This window comes from Acinonyx jubatus, chromosome B4 (genome assembly GCF_027475565.1).
Source record: "Acinonyx jubatus isolate Ajub_Pintada_27869175 chromosome B4, VMU_Ajub_asm_v1.0, whole genome shotgun sequence".
Classification (NCBI taxonomy): Eukaryota; Metazoa; Chordata; class Mammalia; order Carnivora; family Felidae; genus Acinonyx; species Acinonyx jubatus.
The window spans coordinates 5,154,983-5,170,081 of record NC_069387.1 but is presented as its reverse complement, the minus strand read 5'-3'; the positions used below and the strand labels follow the sequence as shown (position 1 = coordinate 5,170,081).

Genomic DNA, 15,099 nt, shown 5'->3' with positions numbered 1-15,099 from the left:
AAACAAAATATCCTATCCAATTTAAACAATTCCTGTGGGCAGTGTTCAGCCTCTTTTTAATAAAAATGCTCAGTGTCTCAAATATCCTCTCTCCGCTTCTTGCCCAAAGATGGTTTGCAGGCTCATTCAACTTCATAGCCATGGGAAAGAGTCAGAGTCCCCAAAATCCACCCTCTGCTTTCTCCAGACCCCCTGTACCGATTGCCCAGCTGGAATTTTCAGCTGCAGCTGTGCCGGTCATGAATTGGGCCCCTAACTTTCTAGGTGTGACCACCACCCCGATATCTCCTCCCTGCGGACCTGGATTTACCTCTGTCCTGACAAGCTTCAGAGACCATTCTGGGGGGTCTGAGACCCACCTAAGCTGTCTGGGCTTCCCTCACGACACTCAGCCCACTGGAAAGCTTCCCGGCCAGACGGTGACGAACTTCTGCGTCCCGACTGCAGAGTCTCTTTGCTCCTGAAACATGACAGCTTGGGTTGGGGGTAGGGGGGGCATATGGCTGTGCCTCACGCTGGTGTGGGGACAGATGGGGAGGCACATCTTACATAAGCCCCAACTGAGAAGGCAGCCGGCCTTCTTTCCTCGGAATCCCCTACATCTGACCCCATCGTGACCTGCCTCCCTCTCTACCTACCTTTGCCTCACCAGGTCCTGGACAAGAAAGGGACAGACATTCCCCCTCGCCCAGTTCATGGTGTCTGCACTTCACATATAAAACTCTAAAAAGCAAAAAATAAAAAATAAATAAATAAATAAAACTCTAAAAAGCTAGCCATCAAACTTAACAATATGCTAGACAGGGCATGGCTGGTAATTCTTTCTCAAGAACATAACCTGGCCAAAACCCTATTTAATCTCTCACTCCAAAATCCTTTTTGGGATAGTTTGTGAAGCACACAAGAAAAAGTGTTTTACACTGTTTTTACAATTTTTGTTTTACAAAAATTGATGTAACTTCCTGGTATTCCATGTCTGCATTTGTAAAGTGTAGGTATTCACTTCTTCGATGCCTGAATGAAATGTCTGTATGCAAAAAATTTAATGTCTTTGACATCTAGAAAGTACTCAATGAGTGGTGGCTATGAAAATTATCAACATTAGTGATGATAATAACGAATCAAGGTCAGCTATTTATGGTGTGCATGGGTGGCTCAGTCAGTTAAGCATCATACTTCGGCTCACGTCATGATCTCATGGTTCGTGGGTGTGAGCCCTGCATCAGGCTCTGTGCTGGCAGCTCAGAGCCTGAAACCTGCTTCAGATTCTGTGTCTCCCTCTCTCTCTGCCCCTCCCCCATATATGCTCTGTCTCTCTCTCAAAAATAAATAAAACATTAAAAAAATTTAAAAAAATTTTTAAAGCTTGAATGCACCCCTACAATATAACTCAGAACTTTTACTCCTAGAATAATTCTAAGAGAAATTTATAAAAATATATATAAGTATATTCTCTGTCTATGAATTTATAGATATTTATCTATATAAATTCATAGAGGCAAAAACATACATATGTATATACATATGTAATATATATAGACATGCATATATAATTTATATAAAGATACATTATAAATATGCATACAATATATACATTTGTATGTATACATGTATAAATATATATGTACACACAATACATACACACACACAGTGTTTTTACACAATGTTCATAGCAGCTTATTCATAATTACCAAAAACTGGGAACAACTCAATGTCCATCAATAGGAGAGAGAACAGATTGTATATACAATAATGGAATCCTACCCCCCCCAATAAAAAGAAACAAAACACTGATATACACAAGATAAACTTCAAAAAACACTATGCTGAGCAAAAGAAGCCAGACACAAAAGACCATACACTGTATAATTATATTTAGATGATTTCAGAACAGGCAAACTAATGTATGATCAAGGAAATCAGAATGGTGTTGCAGGGATGGGGGTGTGTGTTAGAACTGACTGGGAAGGGACATCAGAGATCTTTCTGGAGTATTGAAAATGCCCTATTACTTGATAGAGGTTTGGGTGTGTGCATTGCTCAAAATTCATTATATAAAGTATTTATCAGCTAAAAATGTTAATCCTATTTTGGATATCAGAAGATATCACCATTTTTCATTAAATCCAAGATGCTATCAATTGTAAGATTCATCATTATTTTATGTACCGGAAAGAAAGAGAAAGTAAGAAAGAAAGAGAGAGGGAGAGGGAGAGGGAGAGGGAGAGGGAGAGGGAGAGGGAGAGGGAGAGGGAGAGGGAGAGGGAGAGAAAGAAAGAAAGAAAGAAAGAAAGAAAGAAAGAAAGAAAGAAAGAAAGGAAGGAAGAAAGAAAGGAAGGAAGAAGGAAAGGGCATTACCACTAAAATTACAACACACTGTAGTCTATAAAATGCATCGGCTTTAGAAATGTGAAAAATGTGGGGCAAATGTATATTTTAGAATCAATGACTTTTGGTCACTTCATCTTTTCTTTGCATTTCTCCTATAACAATCTTAAACTCGCATCTCCCCACTCCCCATGAAATGTGGATACCCCGGGCCAACAAAGGTAAACACTGTAGTCTCAGAAAGATGACAGAAAAACCCATTAATTATTTTCTCAATCTTATTCCTGTCAAAAGGTGTATTGATCCATAGTTCTTAACTTGTCTAGGCTCAAAGTCCTTAATGGTTAAATGATGTGGGCTTTTCTTTCTTTCTTGTTTGCTTGCTTGCTTGGTTATTTTGTTAAAGAGGCAAGAACACACTTCAATCTTGACTTTAAGTCAAAATTGTTGTCCTCACTGCAAACTGAACTCCATAATGATGACATTTAGATTCCTCTTGTGGAAATCTCTCTAATGGGTTTCCTTTCTGTGAGAAGTAAGGGAGATGATTCATTGTCAGAAATACCAAATGAAAGCTGTGCTGTCTAATTAACAATAGGTTTACAACCTACTGGAAATATGTATGACCCCCCTCCCCCCGCCAATGGAGTCCCAAACCCTTAAACCCTTCACTTCCTATTCTTCTCCCCCTCTCTGTTTGGCAGGTTTATTTTCCTGGCTTTGCAATGAGCAGGTGCCAAAGAACACAGGGAGCAAGAAGTGAAAATCTCTGTGTCACTTCAGGGAAGGTACATTTGTCCCAGTCAGACTGCTTTGCTTTTTTATTTTTTTTAGACGATTTTTTTTTAAGTTTTGTTTATTTTTGAGGGAGAGATTGAGAGAGAGAGAGAGAGAGAGAGAGAGAGAGCGCACCAGTGGGGAGGGACAAAGAGAGAGGGGGACAGAGGATCTGAATCGGGCTCCTTGCTGACAGTAGCAAGCCAGATGCAGGGGTCCAACTCACGAACCCTGAGATCATGACCAGAGGCAAAGTCAGAAGCTCAAAGGACTGAGCCACCCAGGTGCCCCCAATCAGACTACTGTTTGCCTTACATGGGTACGGCGACATCCAGGTAAGGCTGTAAGCTCTGTAGTATCAGCCAATGGGGAGCCAGAGGAGGGACTTGTGTGCTAGGAGCCAATGAGGAATCAGGGGAGGGGTTTGTGTGTTAGGAGCCAATGAGGAAGCAGGGGAGGGACTTGGGTGCTAGGAGATAAATTGTCTGCTGTAACTGCCTGGAGTGTGCAGACACCTGCTCTTGCAAGAATGTTGACTAAAGAAGCCTCACCTCACTGTGCTCTGAGTCTCCTCGTCGCTCCTTTGATTGGGTTGGTGGGCTTATTTCTCACACTGATATTGTTGCAGGATTCTTTACCTCAATACCTGGGGTTCATTGTCTCCCTGCTTGGAAGAATGAAGAGGTGGACACAGAATAAAGTGAGCAGCAGGCAAGAATTTTATTAGAGTATAAAATCAGAAAGTAAGAATAGTATGATGGCTCTCTTCACAGAGAAGGGACTATAGATAAGGGGCTTTGTTTCACAGGGTTCGGTCAGCCCCTCTCCTTCCCCTGTTCCTTCTCAGGTTCTACTGTTATTGGCTAGGTGACTCTAAATGCCTCATCATTCATTTTTGATTGGCTCATTTCCATTGTATCAGCGGTGGTCTAGGGCCATACCGTCCTTGTGGGTCATGCCTTTTATTGTCTACTTATTTTTAGTCAGGTCCTTTATTTGTCAAATTCCTGAGGAAAACCTGAGGGGGAGTAAGTGGTGTCTGTCACATTCTTAACAGGACTTTATGCCTGGGGGACTTTGCTCCAGGTCAGATGTTCCCCAGAAGGAATGTTTTAAAATATGTGTTTTTCCCCATGCAGGGAACTTCAAGTCCTAGCCTCTCCCTTTCTGCCTGCTGAATCCTATCTTTCCCTATCATAATATTTTATGAAGAATTTGTGCATTGACTTGGTGAAAAACATGCTTCTCAATTTTCTTTTCTTGTAATGCTTTTGCTCATGTGGTATCAGGGTAATGGTAGAACTTTGTTGAAGCCATCAGTTCCTGGAGTTTTCTTTGTGGGAAGGTGTTTAACTAACTTCCTTTGAGAAATGTAGGTATATTCAGGTTCTATATTTCTTCTTGGGGTGATTTTTGGCAGTTTCTGTCTTTCGTTGAATTTATTCATTTCATGTAAGTTACCAAATTGTTGCTCTTAATATTTCTAATTATCCTGTCAATGTCTGTGGCATCTGTAGTGACATGTATTTTTTAATTCATGTTATCAGTAATTTATCTATTTTGTCACTTAAAAAATCAGTCTGGCTATAGGTTTATCAACTTTATTCCTTGTTTTTAAAAACTACCTATTATTGTCCTTGATTTTCTCTATTGGCTTTCTGCTTCAATTTCAGTGATTTGCTGATATCTTTATTATTTCCTTGATTCTGTTTACTTTTACTTTTATTTGCTCTATTTTTTCCTTCCTTTAAGTGGAAGTTGAGATAATCAAGTTGAGATTTTTCTTTCTCTTTTTTATTTAGTTTTTAAATATTTAGTTATTTTTGAGAGAGAGAGAGAGCGAGCAGGAGAGGCGCAGAGAGAGAGAGGAAGACACAGAATCTGAAGCAGGCTCCAGGCTGTCAGCACAGAGCCCGATGCAGGGCTTGAACCCACAAACCGTGAGATCACGACCGAGCTGAAGCCTGGTGCTTAACCGACTGAGCCACCCAGGCACCCCTCTTTCTTTCTCTTTAATACAGGCACTCTATATGATAAGTTTTCCTCCAAGCTCCACATTAGCTGCATCTCACACATTTTGAAATGCTGTATTTTCATATCATTTAGTTACACATTTCTATCTCATCTTGTGTCTTCTTCCTAGACCCACAGATCATTTGGAAATATTTTGAATTTCCAAATATTTCAGAATTTTCAGGTATCTTTCTGTTAACGATTTCCACTTAAATTATGTTGTGGTCAGAGACTATAGAGAGTATGGTATGAATCCTTTTACATTTATTGAGGTTAATAATAAAATCTTTTTTTTTCCTGACCCAGAAAATGACCTATCTTGGTGGAATGTCCCACGTGCATTTGTAAAGCATGTGTATTATCCTTTTGTCAGATGGAGCATTCTATCAACATCGATTAGGTCTAGTTGGTTGGTAGTATTTTCAGCCTTCTGTGGTCTTAATATTGATTTTTTTTTGGTCTAATTGTTCTATCAGTTACTGAGATAGGAGAGAGGGACTGCACTCTAATCATTGTAGATTTATTTCTCCTTTTAGCTGCTAATGTGTATTGAAGCTGTTATTAATTACTTTCACATTTAAGACTGCAGTGTCTTCTAGGGGTGCCTGGATGGCTCAGTCACTTACGCATCAGCTTCGACTCAGGTCATGATCTCACAGTTTGTGAGTCTGAGTCTTGTGTCGGGCTCTGTGCTGACAGCTCAGAGCCTGGAGCCTGCTTTGGACTCTGTGTCTCCCTCTCTCTCTGCTCCTCCCCAGCTCATGCTCTGTCTCTGTCTCTCTCTCAAACTTAAAAACATTTTAAAAAATATTTAAAAATTGTAGGACCCTTAAGAATTATGCTAAATACACTCTGCCTATGCTCTATAAATGTGACAACAAAACCTGGGTGACAGCACATCTGTTTACAACATGTTTACTGAGTATTTTAAGCCCACTGTTGAGACCTACTGTTCAGAAAAAAGGAATCCTTTCAAAATATAACTGCTCATTGACAATGCACCTGGTCACCCAAGAGCTCTGATAGAAATGGACAATGAGATTAATGTTGTTCTCATGCTGCTGACACAACTCCCACACTGCAGCCCATGGATCAAGGAGTCATTTCAACTGTCAAGTCTTATTATTTAAGGAATACATTCCATGAGGCTATCACTGCCATTCCTCTGATGGATCTGGGCAAAGAAAATTGAAAACCTTCTGGAAAGGATTCACCATTCCAGATGCTATTAAGAACACTCATGATTCGTGGGAAGAGGTTGAAATATCAACACTCACAGGAGTTTGGGAGAAGTTGGTTCCAGCCCTAGTGGGTGACTGTGAGAGGCTCACGACCTCAGTGGAGGAAGTCACTGGGGATGAGGTGGAAAGAGCAAGAAGACTAGAATCAGAAGTAGGGCCTGAAGGTGGGACTGAATGGGTACAGTCACGTGATAATAGTGAGCAGGTTAGGAGTTGCTTCTCACGGAGGAGCAAAGAAAGTGGTTTCTGGATATAGAGTCTACTCCGGGTGAAGATGCTGCGAAGACTGTTGAAATGACAATGAAGTATTTAGGATATGACAGACACTCACTTGATAAAATGGTGGCAGGGTTTAAGACGACTAACTCCAACTTTGAAAGAAGTTCTACCGTGGGTATGGGTAAAATGCTATCAAACAGCACTGCATGCTATGGAGAAATCCCTTGTGAAAGGAAGAGTCAATCAATGGGGCAAATTTCAGTGTTGTAATGAGTGCACCTGAGTTATGCAGTATAGCAATTGGGTGAGCAAGTAGACCCAGCTAACGAGATGGTGATCAACAGCCACTCAGATATGACCTACAAATGGAATGATATAGGCCACTGGTAGAACCACATGTTGCCTCAAAGACCTAAATCATAAAATATTATAAATTGGGCTAGGTAGGTAACATGACTAGTCAGAATTTTTCCCCAAAATTGAACTCACCAGGTTAAATTAAGAAGTGACCATTACTATTTTTTTTTTTGAGAGAGAGACTGTGAGTGGGGCGGGGGTGGGGGGGGGACAGAGGGAGAGAGAGAGGATCTCTCTCCCCCTTCTTTCTGCCTCTACTCCTGCTCTCTCTCAGCACAGAACCTGATGCGGGGCTCAGTCCCACGGCCCTGGGATCATGATCTGAACTGAAATCAAGAGTCAGAAAGTCAACTGACTGAGCCACCCAGGTTCCCCAGAAAGGACCAATATTAATAAGTTTTTATAGATAGACTCATCAGAATAATCTTATATACCTTATAACCTTAAAATGTTCTTTCAATTGTATTATAAATTCAGTTATTTATGAAGTTTGTGTATAATAATAACAGGCTTCCTTTTCTTTAAAAATACAGCATAATTGTATGTTTTTTTAAAGTGAAATATAATAAAATTTATTTTAAATCAGTAAGGGGTAATGAAAGTGTGGGGATAGGTGGAATCGTACATTAAAAATGATGAAAATAAAGAATATACTATATATTTTTCCTTCCATCAGGGACAGGAAAATACCATGGCTAATAAAAGGAAAATCTAGAAGGGAAAAAACCCAAGCCTATCTGAAACGTAGTTTCTCTTTTTAGGTGTGTTGTTAAGATAACACTTAGTTGTTAGTAAGAGAAAAAAGAAAAATAACAATGACAAGATAGATATTTACTATCTCTTTCAAATTCCAGTATGACTGCCGGGGCTCCCATCATCAGGTCCGCATCTCAGCTAGCAAGCAGGAGGAAGTGTGAAGAATGGCACATCCCCTCCTTTTATGGTTGTTCAAAATGAGTCACAAGATATAAAGCACTTCAGTTGTTGCAACTAAAACAACAAACAAAAAGTGTCTGTTGGTTTTGGAAAAGCGTGTAAAGAGAGTGTCTGGAACATAGAACTATCCTTTAGGTGTGCAACAATCTTGCCTAACTGAGCCTCTCAGTCTACCAGAATGTTAGATTTTAAATCTCTTATTGGTTAACCATTTTTGGAAACCTTTTCAGTTTAGAAGCCTATTTCAATTAGGTCTATTATTAATTAAAAACAGCCACTTTATACTAGAAGTCTCCCTAATAACATGGTCAAAGTAAACTTTCACTGGAAAGCATATCTGTAAAACTGTATCACAACGGTTGGCTTTACATGTTTCAATTAAAGAAAAAATTACCCATGGGGTGGTCTGGGTGGCTCAGTCGGTTAAGCATCCAACTCTTGATTTGGGCTCAGGTCATGATCTCACGGTTTGTGAGTTCAAGCCCTACATGGGGCTCTGCACTGACAGCGCGGAGCCTGCTTGGTAATTTCTCTCCCTCTTCTTTCTGCCCCTACCCTGCTCCTGCTCTCTCTCTCTTTCAAAATAAATAAACTTAAAAAAAAAGTAATCACCCATGAATTAAAAATTCTGTTTTAAAAACAAGATGTTTAATGTCCTCATGAGAATTTTTTAATTTAATTTTTAAAGCAGATAATTTGTACAATATGTTTCAAAAAATTTTTAAGAGATTAATATTCAAAAAATATAAAGAACTTACAAAGCTTAATGTCAAAAAAACAACCTGATTAAAAAGTGGGCAGAAGACATGAACAGACATTTTTCGAAAGAAAACATGCAGATAGTTAACAGACACAAGACAGGATGCTCAACATCATGGATCATCAGGAAAATACAAATCAAAACTACAATGAAATACCACCTCACACCCATCAGAATGGCTAAAATAAAAAAGACAAGAAATAAAAATGTTGGTGAGGATGTGGAGAAAAGGGAACCCCCGTGCACTGTTGGTGGGAATGTAAATTGGAGCAGCCACTGTGGAAAACAGTATGGGGGTTCCAAAATAATTAAAACTAGAACTACCAGAATTCCAGCAATTCTATTTCCAGCTATCTATCCAAAGAAAATGAAAACACCAATTTGCAGAGATTTATGCACTCCTTTGTTCACAGCAGCATTATTTACAATAGCCAAGATCTATAAATAACCCAAGTGTTCTTCTGTAGTTGAATAAATTGTTGTATATGTACATAATGGAATATTAGTCAGCCATAAAAAAGGAAAGAAATCTTCCCCTTTGCAACAACATGAATGGGACCAGAGGGTATTATGCTAAGTGAAGTCAGACAAAGTCAGACAAAGACCATATGATTTAACTTGTATGAGGAACCTAAAAAACAAAACAAGCAAATAAACAAAACAGAAACAGACTTAGATACAGGAAACAAACTGTTGGTTACCAGAGGGGAGGGGAGTGAAGTGATGAGAAAAATAGGTGAAGGGGATTGATTGATTGATTGGTACAAACTTCTGCTTGTAAAATAAATAAGTCATGAGGAGGTAGTGTACAACACAGGGAATATACTCACTATTGTGAAAACTTTATATGGTGACAGACAGGAACTAGACTTATCGTGGGGATCATTCTGTAATGTATAAAAATATCAAATCACTATGACATACACCTGAAACAAGCAGGATCTTGTATGTCAATTATGCTTCAAGGAAAAGAAGTAAAAATAAAGGTATACATTGAAACACCCCCCGTCATCCCCATCTCCCAACTATCCAGTTACCACCTCCATAGGGAAGAACATGCATGGGTCTCTTGTGTGCTTTCCCATTGAGTACTGAATATGTGTGCAATTACAAGCAAATATATTTTTATTTTCTCCATTCTAACACAAGAGGTAGTGTGCTATGCACAGCTTTGCATGTTGTTTGTGTATGTGTTTTGTTAACGCTGTATCTTGGAGATCTTTCACGTTAATAGGAGAGCAAAATCTTTTTATAACTTTATGGCATTGTCTTGTATGCATGTTATATAATCCATACAAACATTTCCCTATTGATGGACATTTGGATTATTTCCAATAGTCACAATTATTAAGATGTTTTTTAACACACTGTTTATGACATAGCTCCAGAAATCATTTAGGGGAAGAGAGAGAGAGAGAGAGAGAGAGAGAGAGAGAGAGAGAGAGAGAGAGAGATGACTCTAACTGTGACACTAAATAAAATAAAATAATTTTAGGTTCACAAATAGTTTATGTTTCAACTCAAATTTACAGATTTGAGTAAATTTGTTACATTTGTTACATGAGTAAATTTGTTACATTTAAGAAATGTAAATTTCTTACATTTGTCATTTGCAGATTTGTTACGTTTAAGAAATCACAATATCTAGGGGCGCCTGGGTGACTCAGTCGGTTAAGCATCCAACTGCAGCCTAGGTCAAGATCTCACTGTTCCCAAGTTCGAGCCCTGTGTTGAGCTCTGCGCTGACAGCTTGGAGCCTGGAGCCTGTTTCAGATTCTGTGTCTCCCTCTTTCTCTCTTCCCCTCTCCCACTCGTGCTCTCTCTCTCTCAAAAATAAAGAAACATTAAAAAATTTTTAAAAAGAAATTACAATATCTCTGAAATATTACACATTATAGACATTTTATTCTTAACAGGTTATGTCAAGAATTCTTTTGAAAAAGCTGATGGAAATTATGGGTCCTTTCTGCAAAAAAAGTGCACACACACACACACACACACACACACACACACACACTTCTGCAAAATGTTCCAAGAGGTTGTGGGTTACCTATTGTGGTTGGTCATAGATCTAAGATTTTAAAATTCATGAAACTCATGAAGTAAATTACTATTCCTGATTTCTAGCATGGTGAAGGAAGAGAAAATTTTTAATAGCTGTCTGAATAACAAGATTTCTATATACTAGATGTTGCAAAGCCTATGAATGGGCTTTGGCTTGCACAGTGTCTTGATTATTTTTTTTCCCCTAAAACAACAATCACTATTTGTAAACTGGAAGATTTCCCACGAGGACCTCTATTTTCAAAGTTTCTTCAAAAATGGAAAATCTGGCAGCACTACCCAGCAACCTAGCTTTCTGGCTCTTAGGGGCATTTGAGTTTGAGACTCCCAGATAAATCTTGGGTTTGCAATCTAAACCCTCAGGTTCTATCCCTTTCTTCCTTGGCTTTATCCTGAGTTATTTAGGGATGAATCAAAAAAGAAAGCTGAAAGCAGGAGGTTCTTTAAAGGTTGGCCTCTTCTTCCAAGTTCTCCTCAGCAGAAGATGAGATAAGGAGGGCTTGGGAGTGGAAGAAAAAGGGCAGACAATCTTCTGTAAAGAGGAAGAAAGACTCCCATGGTGAAGGACACGTTGGGCTCCTCGGTAGACAAGGGTCAGTAGGGGATACTCATGGTGCTGGGAGTGGAACGAGAGGCCGCTTCATCTTGGCCAGTTCACTTTATGAGTTTATCATCTTAGTTGGGTGTGGTCTTGCTGTAGGAAGTGATAGTTGAAGTGGGAACATTGATTCCAGCTGTTGGAATTCACGCAGGGTGGAGTTTCTATCCTCACCATCTGTTTGTGGGGCCTCCTCCATGGATCTTGTTGGTGCTCTGGCATCCTGCCTTGACAGATGGTTCCAGCTTCGTGTCACAGATACTTTAGCTGACAAGTTGCTCTACAATCATCTTAGGTGGTTGACAAAGAATAACGTATGCCATCCGTGTGTGTTGCAGTTGTGGTAAGAAAAACAAGTCTGGGTCCATTAAGTATGGAAGCCACCAGTAAAAAACACAATAGGCAAAGAGATCATCACAACACAATGTGATAAATACTATGCACAGAGAGGGGCTGACCCCGGATGGAGAAAGGGGGTCAAGGATTGTCTTCAGAAGGAGAGGCTTGAGCTGTATCTTAAAGGATAGGCAAACTACAGTAGATGTGGAGTAAAATATTCCCAGCAAAGGAAATAGCACAAAGGCTCAACATCCTTGTGACAAGAGGAGCAATACGATACACTGTGTGAGGAAGATGAAGGGACCAGATCAGGAAGCTTCCATTCATTACCACACTCAGGAGCTTGGATTTTACACTGAAGTCAGTGGAGAGCCACTGAAGGATAGGGAAGTGGCAAGGTTTATTTTGTTTTTTAAATTAAAAAAAAAATTTAATGTTTATTTAATTTTGAGAGAGAGAGAGAGAGAGAGTGTGAGCAGGGGAGGGGCAGAGAGAGAGGGAGACAAAGAATCGGAAGCAGGCTCCAGGCTCCGAGCCGTCGGCACAGAGCCTGACGCGGGGCTGGAACTCACGACTATGAGATCACGACCTGAGCTGAAGTCAGACACTCAACTGACTGAGCCACTCAGGCGCAACCTTGGTTTTTAAAATGTTTAATGTTTATTTATTGATTGATTAATTTCCTTACTTGCTTATTATGTAGATGGCTGCAGGACCCCTCTCATTGCTTTCTTTCCTTCCACCCGCCCCCCAGTCTATTCTTAACACAGGAACCACGGAGGTCCTTTAAAAAAATAAGTCCAAGTGCATTGCTCCTCTTAAACCCATACAGTGTCTGCCCATCTCACACCGGGTAAAAGCCAAAGTCCTTACAGCAGCCCCACGTAGTTGTGTTCCATGATACCTCTGATCTCCTCTCCTAGTACTCTCCCCTCCCTCCCCGCATTCCTGCGAGGCTCTGGAGGTCACCAAGCACACCACTTCTACCTTAGGACTTCTGCATACGCTGTCACTCTACCTGGAGATTCTCCCCCACCCCTACTCCATTATCAACATGGCTAAATACCCTCACCTCCGTGTCTTGGTTCAAATGTCGTCTTCTCAATGAGGACGTATTTAAATGTTTTTTTTTTTTAATTTATTTTTGAGACAGAGAGCATGAGCAGGGGAGGGGCAGAGAGAGAGGGAGACACAGAATCCGAAGCAGGCTCCAGGCTCGGAGCTGTCGGCACAGGGCCCGACGCGGGGCTCGAACCCATGAACCGCGAGATCACGACCTGAGCCGAAGTCAGATGCTCAACCGACAGAGCCACCCAGGCGCACCCACCGCCCCCCCCCCCCGCCCATAAAACATTCTTGATCCACCTTACCATATTCTTCTTTTCTTCTACGTAGTATTTTACAATGTCTTCTATAATTTCCTTATTGATTCAAAATAATCTATCTTTACCAATGTACACCCAAGTGTTCTGCATAGTTATGAGCAATCACTTTTTCTTAAAAGTGCTCTTTTATATTCCATTTTTCTTCCATAATGTTATTTCATACAAGCAATAATGTTATTTTATATCCATCACAATGGGCCACAGGACTGTGGTTTCAAATAGTGTTTTTGTGGGGGTGCCTGGGTGGCTCAGTCGGTTGAGTGTCTGACTTCAGCTCAGGTCATGATCTCATGGTTTGTGAGTTTGAGCCTCACGTCAGGCTTTGTGCTGACAGCTCAGAGCCTGGCACCTGCTTCGGATTCTGTGTCTCCCTCTCTCTCTGCCCCTCCCCCACTCATGCTCTGTCTCTCTCAAAAATGAATGAATGTTGGGGGAAGATCCAGCGTGGTGGAGACGTAGGAGGACCCAAAATTCCCTTGTCCCTCAGACAAAGCAGTATTGAGGACACAGGACATTGAATTCCAAGAGTCTGGGCTGCAGAGTGACAGAGAGTCTCCAGGGGCACACCAGGACAACCTGGCAGGCCATAGATGCTCTGGTTGTGAACTGGGGGAGATAAAACAGGCCGTGTAGGCACGCAGGGGAGGGATCCCCTTCTGCAGAGAGACAAAAGGAAGAGAAAGGGTGGCTGGGGAAGCATAGGGCTGTATCTGGACAACAGAAAAACCATGGACTGGGACAGAGAAGGCTCCAATCTCTAACCATGGAGCTTCCTCGGACGGGGACCAGCTGTCCTGCTTGCGCACCTGGGGAGGAGGGGAGCCTGCCCTCAGCTTGGTAACTAGTTCAGAGGCACAGTCTGCAGCAGGAGAAAGCGGTCCCTTCCCTGGAGTGAGGTGGGAAGAAGGTATATAACTGCTCAAAAGGACAAAGACTGCCTGTGTCCGCCAGGTAGAGGCCATGAATCGGTGGTGCAGAGCGACACTTCCCTGGAACCAGGGCGCACAGAGCAGGACCCTTTAAGACATTGGGGTAAATCCCAGCCAAGCGCCAGGGAGGCATGGCAGACTGGGGGGGTGGGGAAGGCCCCTTCGTGCCTATGTAGCACTGTGAGAATGGCCTGAACAGACTCGTTTGGGACCCCCTGTACAGGGAGGAGAGACTGGGGTGTCACCATTTTTTTCCCCATCACCACCAAGGTGGGGCCTCAGGGAAAGCACAGCTGGCCCCGCCCACACCAAACCCCGCCCCTCGGCGCCTGCTAACAGCACATCTACTGGAGTGGGATTGACCTGGACAAACCAGACAGCCCTTCCTCCAGCCCAGTGATGCCACTGGTTCCAAGGCACCCAGTGGTTTTGCATTCCCTGACTTAATTCTTGGACAATTTTTATTGTATACATATATTTTTTCTTCCTTTTCTCCTTCTTATTTCCTCCCTTGTCTAGTCTGGTTTTTCTGGTTGTTGGTTTGTTTGAGCAGACATATTTAATCTATTCTCTTTATACTTGCTCTATATCTCCTTCTTTATTTTCCTCTCTCTCTGTCTCTCTGTATTAAGCCATATAGTTTCTCTGCCTGGTCAATTTTCTTTTCTTTTCTTTTCTTTTTCCCCACCTCTGTCATTTCTCTCTTTGTATGGGATAAGGCATTTTCCACCAACACCACCCCCCACCCCAGTGTTTTTATTTGTTGTTGTTGTTTTTTGGTGTTTGGTTCCCCTCTGCCCCAGGGCTACTTCAATGAACAACTCAAAGCACACCTGGTGGAGGGTCCAAAACATCACTATGAGTAGGGAGATAAAGCAGCCAGAGTCACAAAAACTGAGAGCAAGTAACACACTCTAAAAACCACTCCTGAAGGGCCAGGCCCTGGACAGTGTATGGCCTCTCTTAAAATAGTAGTGGTCACAGGTGTAGGACACATAACAAACTCCTAAAACACATAAGGGACAGAAAACTAGCCAGAATGACAAAATGGAAGAATTCTCCTCAAAAGAAGTTCCAGGAAGAAATGACAGCTAAATAATTGATCAAAACAGATATAAACAATGTATCTGATCAAGAATTTAGAATAATAGTC

General features: G+C 41.3%; 1 protein-coding gene across 3 annotated transcripts in view; it reads right to left on the bottom strand.

Annotated features, from left to right (window-relative positions):
- Positions 1-15,099, bottom strand: part of FBH1 (F-box DNA helicase 1) — a 214,528-nt gene that overhangs the window by 69,356 nt on the left and 130,073 nt on the right. For all 3 annotated transcript variants that reach the window (XR_003425177.2, XR_008299887.1, XR_008299888.1), the window contains exon 23: positions 7,771-7,925. The gene's annotated coding sequence lies outside the window, so the exon portion shown is untranslated. The remainder of the gene's footprint in view (positions 1-7,770; positions 7,926-15,099) is intronic.